The sequence below is a fragment of the Silurus meridionalis genome, chromosome 17, assembly GCF_014805685.1.
Source record: "Silurus meridionalis isolate SWU-2019-XX chromosome 17, ASM1480568v1, whole genome shotgun sequence".
NCBI lineage: Eukaryota > Metazoa > Chordata > Actinopteri > Siluriformes > Siluridae > Silurus > Silurus meridionalis.
The window spans coordinates 8,816,562-8,826,121 of NC_060900.1; positions in this window are offsets into that span (position 1 = coordinate 8,816,562).

The window sequence follows — 9,560 nt, forward strand, 5'->3', positions numbered from 1 at the left end:
GAATTTCTCAGTGTGGAAGCTCAGTGCATGGCCAAAAAAAGTACAAAATGTATTATTTCAACTGATATATTTTTTTACTGACCTTTCATTTCACTGATCTTGCATTTATTTATTTTTTTTACATATTCACACTCACATATTCATATTCAACGTAAAAAAAAATAATAATAATAGAGATTTTGTTTCTAATCAATATTTAGGTGCCCCTGATAATAAGGTGAAATAAAAGTATGTTAAACAGAATATTCATATTGCAGCCTTCAAAAAGTGTGAAACAATAAAGAATTTTATCCATGTATAAGTCCCATATTATCACATCACCTTTGATGTCACTGCTTGTCTTAACAGTGAAATAAAATACCACCTAGTATATATTTTTTTAAACTTTATGTATTGAAAAATATATTAAATATTAAATAATAATAAAAAAACATCCATCAGTTATAAGAAAAAAATATTAAACTTAATATATACATATAAAACACTAAAAAATACTATATTCTTTGCACCATATTTTTACAATAACTTATTTATACGTCATAATTTATCATTTGCAATGATGATGATGTTTATTTAGCAGGTGTACCATTCATATCTTGAGATCGCAACAAATATTTTAAACTAATAATCTCTCAAGCTATAATATAGAATATATTCCATTTACAAATCTAGCTTATTAATATTTGATATAATTTCTATAAAACATTGATAGGAGATAGTGTATAATAAATAAAATAATATTAATTATGATTGTTTTTTAAATATGTGCCATCATTTCTCAAAGTTCCTGCTTCACTTTCCTCTTGCAACATGTCTCAGTAAATTATGTAGGATAATGTCAGTAGTCTGGAAAGTGGCTCAGGGTTAAATTCTTTTTTTCATTTTTTTTTCAGAGGGAAAATCAATTAGTCATGAGCTCAAAAAAGTTACTTGGAATCTAGTGAAACATGACAGGAGAGAAACTCAGCACCTGCGACTCATAATTCATATTTCATAAATGCTACTAAGTCAGTAAATGATCAAGGAACCTTATTTTAACACACTGTGCTAATACTCAAGTGACTACTGGTGAGTATGAATCCATGCCACGTTTAGCCCTAATTCAATTAGAAAACGAGAAGAGAAATGTTAAACATACATGTTCATGTGATCCATTGCTGTTTATGTATTTTCAATCATTTAGTAAAGAACTATGGCACTGATTTAGTACTCTTGAGCCCCTTTTTATGGTTTTTCATTTGTGCGGCCCATATTTTATACAGGGGTCATGTAATGTGAATCAGGTTCAGGTTATGTTCACTTACACAGACAAGGTCAACACACTCCTGACAGTAGTGATAAATACTGAGCATGTTTGAAATATGAACAGTAGAGCATAAATATAAACGCTCCAACATTACAAAAAATAAAATAAAATAAACCATGCAGCAGAATAAAATATTGCAGTATTGCATTACATAACTGGGTTGGCACTTTCCCTGATTTTATATTTGTTACTTTAAACAAATTACTTAATATTTTTAGACCCTCTACTATTAAAAGGGTTTTTTGCAAGTTAGAAACTGGGCTCTAAAATATTTGCATTAAAATTATTACCCAATAAATAAATCAGTTTAAGTTCACTACAACATGCACAAAACCTCGATATATTAATACATCGTCCTCTAGGAAATGTTTGGTATAATTATCAAGAACTTGCATCATCCAAATTCCCTGCTGATCATGGATCAAAGAACATTGATTTCTTTTTTCATTTATTTTAATAAAAAGCTCACAACCTTTATAGACTGAATTAATTTTTTTAATATATATATATATATATATATATATATATATATATATATATATATATATATATATATATATATATATATATATAATTTTACTAATTAAAATATTATTTTATTATATTATATATAGTTTATATTTATTAACTACTTGTTTAAAAATATATGTAGATAAATATATGTACAGTATATATATATATATATGGCACTGATCATGCAGTCACACAAGCAATTTTACTTCAACACTAGAAACAAATGACAGTACAAAGTAAAGTCATATTCAATATTATAACATTATATTAACTAAAACTGCTTTTCTATAATTTTTTATCTGTTTTTGGAGAAGAACATATTCTGTCAATCAGGCAGAAAAAAGAGTGTAAATGCGTTTTGGTAAAAGAGTTAGCTTGTAGAGTAAAAAACACTGGATAGCTTTTACAGGCTCTATTACTTTACATAAAAGGCAGAGAGTGTATTCGAAATTCCTCACAGAGAGACGTGTACTGTAAGCCCCAATACCTGTTTTTCTTCAGTGCGTTATGTACAGAAATGATGAGAAACGCATAGAGAAGTTCTTTCTTTGAGTACTCGTTTGTTCTGGAACCATTTTATCTTACTACATGTATTACAAAGACATTAAAAAAAACCTCAGTGTTTCACTACAGTTCAACAAATCTGTCAATTAAGCATACAGCTCATACGGCTTTAATCACTCGGACAGACACAGACTGTGTGAACAAGACAGAGCCCTAGGAATCTGTTGGTATTCAAATTAGTGACAATTTTATCATTGTTTAAGATTGTGCAGAAGGATTCAGAAGCAGCAACAAAAAGATAATCTACGTTATAATAATACTGTTACTGTATACAAGAATGAAAAAAAAGGACAACACACTTCCATGTTTAGTAGCAAAATGTTACAATTCATAGAAGAATGTTGTGAGGTGTAGAAATTAAATTGTATAACAACGGTGAATGAAAGACCATAAAACTGCTACTGAAGTTAAATGAATGAATGAATAACCTATTCTTAGACACCATAGAAGTCCTGTGTGTTTATTATAAAACAGTTACTGTAAAATGATGTAATAGTACAAGTTATGATCCTAAGTTCTATTATTTTTTTGAATCACACACACACAGACAAAGAAAAAAAAATAGTAGACATTTTCATAGCTATCCAAATGAGATCATTTGATTTCACACCACTTTAAATGAAGCGTATTAGCAGCAGCGTGTATTCACACTACGACATTAGACAAGTCATAATTCATGTTTGGCTGTAAGGCACAACTCTGCTGTAAATTTCAAAATCAAGAAAAAACTTTTCATTTGGAAATGTGAATCTTTAAAACACAAAATATGGAGTAATAATTTATAGACATAAACATTGTTTTCAGCCTGGTTAAAGTTCCTGTTCTGCATTACAAAAAAGTACAATCTTTTCCCTGGATCACCTGCACTCACTTTTATTTATTTTCCTTGAGTGGAAAACTGGAATAGTCAGAACATGTGGGTAAAGTCCCCCTTGGACCCTGTAAAACTAATACGCATTCAAAGGTGTATATTCTTGTTCGTTTCCGTTCCAGCTCTGGAATGGCTGTTTTCTTTGTGAGGGGGGAATGTAAGGGTTTCTCAGCTCCAGGCCTCACTGATTTGCTGATTGTTTTCCTCTTTGCCGTGACTCCTGTTTCCTCATGTAAGCCTTTACTACGATGCAGGCTAAACAATGTAAAAGGATTCGAGCAGCAAGTGCGACTTCCTAATACTGGAAAATTGTTGGTATTTTTATTGTGAGAAACAAGCCTGTGTGATCGCATTCAAATCTGAGTCAGCAGATTGTACTGTGTATTTAAATACATAATCACACATGATGACTGGTTTGGGCAGGAATTATAAAGTAAGGGAAATGCTGTTCAAAAATTTAATTTAATTAACAAAAACAGTTACTTTTACCACCTTGAAATTGTTGATTTTCCTACACTAGCACATGCTGAACTGTTTTTTTTTTTTTCATATTACATTTATAATACAGCAATTTACATTTTGCCATAACCAGAGCGACTTACAGTAATTTCATTTATACAGCTGAGTTAACCTCAAACTTAATTATTAATATATTAAAAATGTTAATCTTCTTATATTAAAGCACATTGCAAAATAAAAAAAATCAAATCAAATAATAATAATAATAATTATTATTATTATTATTTTTATTATTATTATATATAATAATACAATTATATATAATATAATTATATAATAATAAAAAATATATGAAGCTTTAATATATGAAAATTTAAACAATTTGTTATTTATACATTATATTTTATATTACAATAAAACAAATAAGGATATAAATTAAAAGGATTAAAAACAAATATTTTAATTACTGCCAAAGTAAGAGTGGAACTGCTGCCACTATAATAGCTGCCACTATTGGGCCCTTGAGCAAGGCCTTCTGTGCTCCAGGGGTGTTGTATCATAGCTGACCCTGTGCTCTGACCACAGCTTCCTAACATTGCTAGGATATGCAAAAAAGTTACCAAACACTGACACTGGAGACTCCTTCCAAAAAATGTTTAATTAAACACTGCTATATCATATTACTTCTTTTGCAAGACAACAAACCTTGTATTATTAGCCTTTGATTACGTCTATTAACTTTTACCATAGAAATGATTACATACTAAACCCTGCAGCTGGAAGAACCATTGACACTGTGTTGTTATAGACAGTTGATCAACACCCTTTGACCAATCACAATCGAGAATTTGATAAAGATATATCATGAAGTTCTTTTATTCGATTTATTCTGGAACCACTGTGGATTCTAGTTCATACAGAACCAGTGAATCTTGAAAACCCTGGCCATCAAACTGTGCAGTAATGCAATGTCTCAGTGAAGTTAAAAAGCTTAAACTTTTAGCTCTTTTAAAGTAAAAGATTTTGCGAGGCTTCATGAATTATTGGATGACTGCAGCTACCTTTTTGAATCAGACTGAAGGGCCTTAAATTTGGAACATGTTACTCTAAGCGGAGAGCAATAAAATGCTTTAATTCGAATCCATAAAAACAATCTCTTTTTACAAGGCTAGATTGCTGTTTATGGACGTATACTGCATGTCATATTTCTATGCTTTGCACTGTTTTTTTTATTGCTATTTAAACATGTAACTTGTTTTAGATGTGTTAATGATAATGGCTTGTGTAAGCATCTTAAGACAGTTAAAAGGGTTCTTTTTCCATCATTAGTGGAAATGCTTTATATAAGGTTAACTAACGAAAAATAAAATACAACAAAGAGCGGCAATGTATTTATGACTGCTGAGTGGTTTTTACATGGAAGGTTTTGCGGTATAGCACTGTCACTTTGATTCAGACCAGACTAAGGTTGTGGGAATAATGTTCATTCAGTCACAGCTATAAGTTACATTGTTGCAAAAATTTCATTCTCCAGCCCGCCCCTTTTTCTTTTGCTGCGTAGTGTTTTGTTTGACGCTATGGGGTTTAAAAGACATGAACAATAGCAACCTTCACTAAAATATTTAATACAATTTAAGTTGCCCAAATGGGGCCATAATTTCTGCTAATGCAAAACAGAAAGAGAGAGATTAATTGATTAAGAAAATTTTTTATAAAATATTTCTGGAAAAATTTCTTGTATTGATCTGTATTGTTATGAGACACACTTCATAAAGTAACACTCTTTCTCTCTCTTTTTCTATTTGTCTCATGCAACTTTAGTCAACACTAATTAGGTCCTGCAACCTCTGTAGCCTTTACAAAAGCAGTTTATAAATTTCCTTATGGTTTCTCAGTTTATGTGACTGAAAAGCAGGGTAAACATTGCCATGAATCCTGTGCAGGAAATTCACATGTTAAATATCATAATAAATGACCATAATTAATACATTTCTTTGTTTATCATTAACATAAACTTTTTAATTGTACACCAATTAATTTAACATGTGTAGATGTTTTACTGCTTTATATATAGATCATATGATTTTAATGTTTATTTGTGCTTTTCATTCATAATCTTTTTTTTTATAGGACTTATATACATATATGAATAGATATGTTGCGTAAGCGTTTTTTTTTTCCACAATTATTTTCATAGAAAGAAATTATATCAGAATTTAGTTCCACTAAATTAAATGAAAAACATACAGAAATATTTTAATAAAAATAGAAATGCATCAATATAAATAATAAAAGTATAATAACTTGGTTGCATACGTGTGTACACTTGAGGATGTGGTTATATTCAGTTTGGACCAATTAACTTTGGTCTCATGTTCAAAAAGTAATTATCATACATTAATCTACAAAATGATCTGATTTATCTAATAAAAAAAAATATAAATAAAAAAAAAACAACTGATTCTGCATGAGTTTCTTCACATCTTGGTCTGCAAAATGCTTAGAAAGCATGCATGATATCTCACTTGTTGAAGCGTATCAATTAGGACCATATAGTCCTTCTTTAACATGCGGAGAAAGTGCAGCACCATAGTGACATCTGTAAGAACAGGAAATTTCTCCAAGACCTTTAAATTGACAAGACAAAAACTGGGAGACTCCCAAAACTTATGGCAACATTAAATGATCTGCATGAATACCTTCCAAATACTAATTAAGCTCTGCACGTGACAACCATTACAACGATTTTTTATATTCTAATCCCCCTGAAATATAGCAAAATGTGTTTATGGTTTGATGAACTGATTCCAAGTTATGTATGGTGCAAAATAAATAAATGAATAAATACATTTACCAGTAGATCGCAATACCCAAGGTAAAACATGGTGGTGGCAGCTTCATGCTGCTTCATCTTAGTCAGAACTGGGTCAGGAAATCATGAAAAGCTACAAATAAAAGTCAAATTAAGCGTGAAACCATCAGATATCTTTGATTAATGTGACCCTAATTTTTTTTATTTTTTATGAGAAATCTGAGGGGTGACCATGAAACCCACTGTGCACAAGAGATTCCCTTATAATGTAATGAATCTAGAAGTGGTGTGATAATAATAATAATAATAATAATAATAATAATAATAATAATAATAATAATAATAATAATAATAATAATAATAATAAAATGCTTCAATGTGCACACTTCTGCAACCAGGTTATTGTGACATATTGTTTTCCTAAAAAAAGCATCCAAATGTTTTATAGAATATAATGTATGTTCACATTAAGGGTGGATAAATTCACAAACCTGCCATGTTAATAAGATTGCAGTGACCTTTTTATATGCATTGTAGACTATGACTATTTCATGGTAATTATTCACATATAGGACATGCATTGTTATTGTTCACATTTTTCATTTGTTTAACAACTTTATATCTTTTTACCATCAGTAGGTAATGTGATCTCTTTCATATGATTTATTTTTTCACATATTTATTATTTACTATATATGTATTTACATTGTTTCTAAATATAGTTTACTAATGATTGATTGATTTAAACATAGATTTTTTTTTAATTAAATGTTGGTTAAATTCTCACATTTCCTTTTTTTTTTTACAAGCTTTCAAATCTAATGTCTGATTTTCTTCCAATTCTTTTATTGCCATATTCTCCACATATGGGACATCTGGTGATATTTTACCATATTTTAATAATGTCATGTGTACTTGAATTCACACCTGTGATTTTAGGGCATAAATATGGCAGAATAGATGTCCACTTATTTCTGTCACATCACATACATATCACGTGTGAAAGGCTTATGATCACATTCGGAATCTATGAGATGTTGTGATGGAGACAGGCAGCCTGGTTAAAACAGAGCACATGCTTCAGCAGAGGCATTGTTCTTCAAAGCGTTTTGGCCAAAACAACAACAATAAAAAGCCTTGCCAGCTAGGTTTCAGCATTAGGCCTGTAAGCCATTTGATTGTTGCTTTCAGGGTCGGACTTTTGAACTTGTCTGGAGGGCTGTAAAGTGATAACTTTGTGAAACTGTAATGCTAATGTTTTGCCACATTTTTGCAGCTGTTTCCATCTTAAATGGGACCACCTGAGGTTTGGGGTCCGTTTGCTTTTGTGCATTCGTCGCTAAGCTACGTGCCTCACACTGAGCTCTGCAGTCTCCCTCGCCCCAGGGCCCGGCTCTATGCACTAATGCTAGGATCAGCGCTGCACTTAGCTTGCATGGGCCCACCTATCGAAAAATCTCGAGTTTTCTTGTGAGCACACGCATGTGTGTGTTTGTGAGCCCTGGATTCAATTACTGGCCTGCATTAGGCAGCTGCTTTGGTTTAGAAAAACACAACTCCTCATGTAATTATCATGAAGAAGCTGCGCAGGAATGTTGATCAGATGTGAGGAGGGCACTGTGCAGAAGAAATGAAAAGCACACAAAAGCTGAAAGCATCACACATTCTGCTCTGATCCTCTTTGCCTGTTCTGGGGCCTTGGTGTAAAGGACTCTAGTGGAGACTCTGATCGCATTAAATGAACAGGAAAAATCAAACTTCAAGTGAAAATTTAACACATTTTGCACTGCTAAGCCATGCATGACATAAAATCACGCAAATATACTTTATAACAAAAAATGTGTTAAATGTCTTTAGTATTAAATCATTTGCACTCAAAACTAAATATTTGGTGTTTTGCCTAATCTTCCATCTCTAGTCATTTAACACTAACACTACTGTTCAGAAGGACCTATGATGTAAATATCTAGTGAAGTTAACAAATATTTGCAGCGGCAAAGCATCCAGAAATATTTATAACCAGTGACAAACATAAATGACACTGACCTTATGAGACTAAACGTGGGCATGTGCAGTGACGTGACAAAGTATAACTTTATCCAAATATGGATCAACATGGTGCAGCTATTACTAATGGGAATGAAGACAGGAGAGTGCACGTAATCCTTGATAAAGTACACATTATAGACCGGCACTTGGCAAAGAGCACATGCTGTTACTGCTTTACCCAGTACTATATAATGAATATACATTCTAGTGAATTACTGTATAAACACTCTCTCCAGAATGTTTCATTTATCTGCCTGATTTTATGTCATCAAAAATGAAATGCGAGTCGCATCGCAATGAGCATTAACAATTAAGCAACGCTTGAATGTCAAAGCCGTCAATGGCAATCCTCTGTCACCAGATCGGAATTTAATAGTGCACAACTAGTATGTGGAAGAATGTGGATATGCAAAAGAGTCTCGAAGGAATTTGTCCAGCACCCTATGGAATCTATGCAATGATGAATTAAGGCTGTTCTGGAGTCAAACGAATGGGTGTTCCTAATAAAGTGGCCACTGTACTGTACATAGTTTGGGGGTGTATAGTAAATTAACAAATCTCATCATAGTCCATTTCAAGTGTCTTTTTTTCTACACCACAAAACCACAATGGTGAAACAATTTATCCTCTTGCTTGGAGTATACCTCTGCCATAAAGTCATCTCGTACGACCTTTTAAGTCGACCCGCTTCCATTTAAAACAGTTTGAGAGCCTCATGAAGTGCTAAATGATCTCTCTTGTGCATGTTTTGCTTTGTGGCCAAAAGATAGATATCAGTTATTTCTTCTCGCCGTTTTTCTGTTTAGCCAGCACTTCTTGGTAAGACGTGCTTCCTCTTTGTCTGTTTTCCCAAGCAGATAGCCATCTTACGTAAACATCCACCCATGATCTGTGCGCTGCGCTCCACTGTGAATGCAGGCAGATCAAAGGAGGATTCAACCAATTCTACTGATTCACTTCAGAAGATATTATCACTTCATGTAATC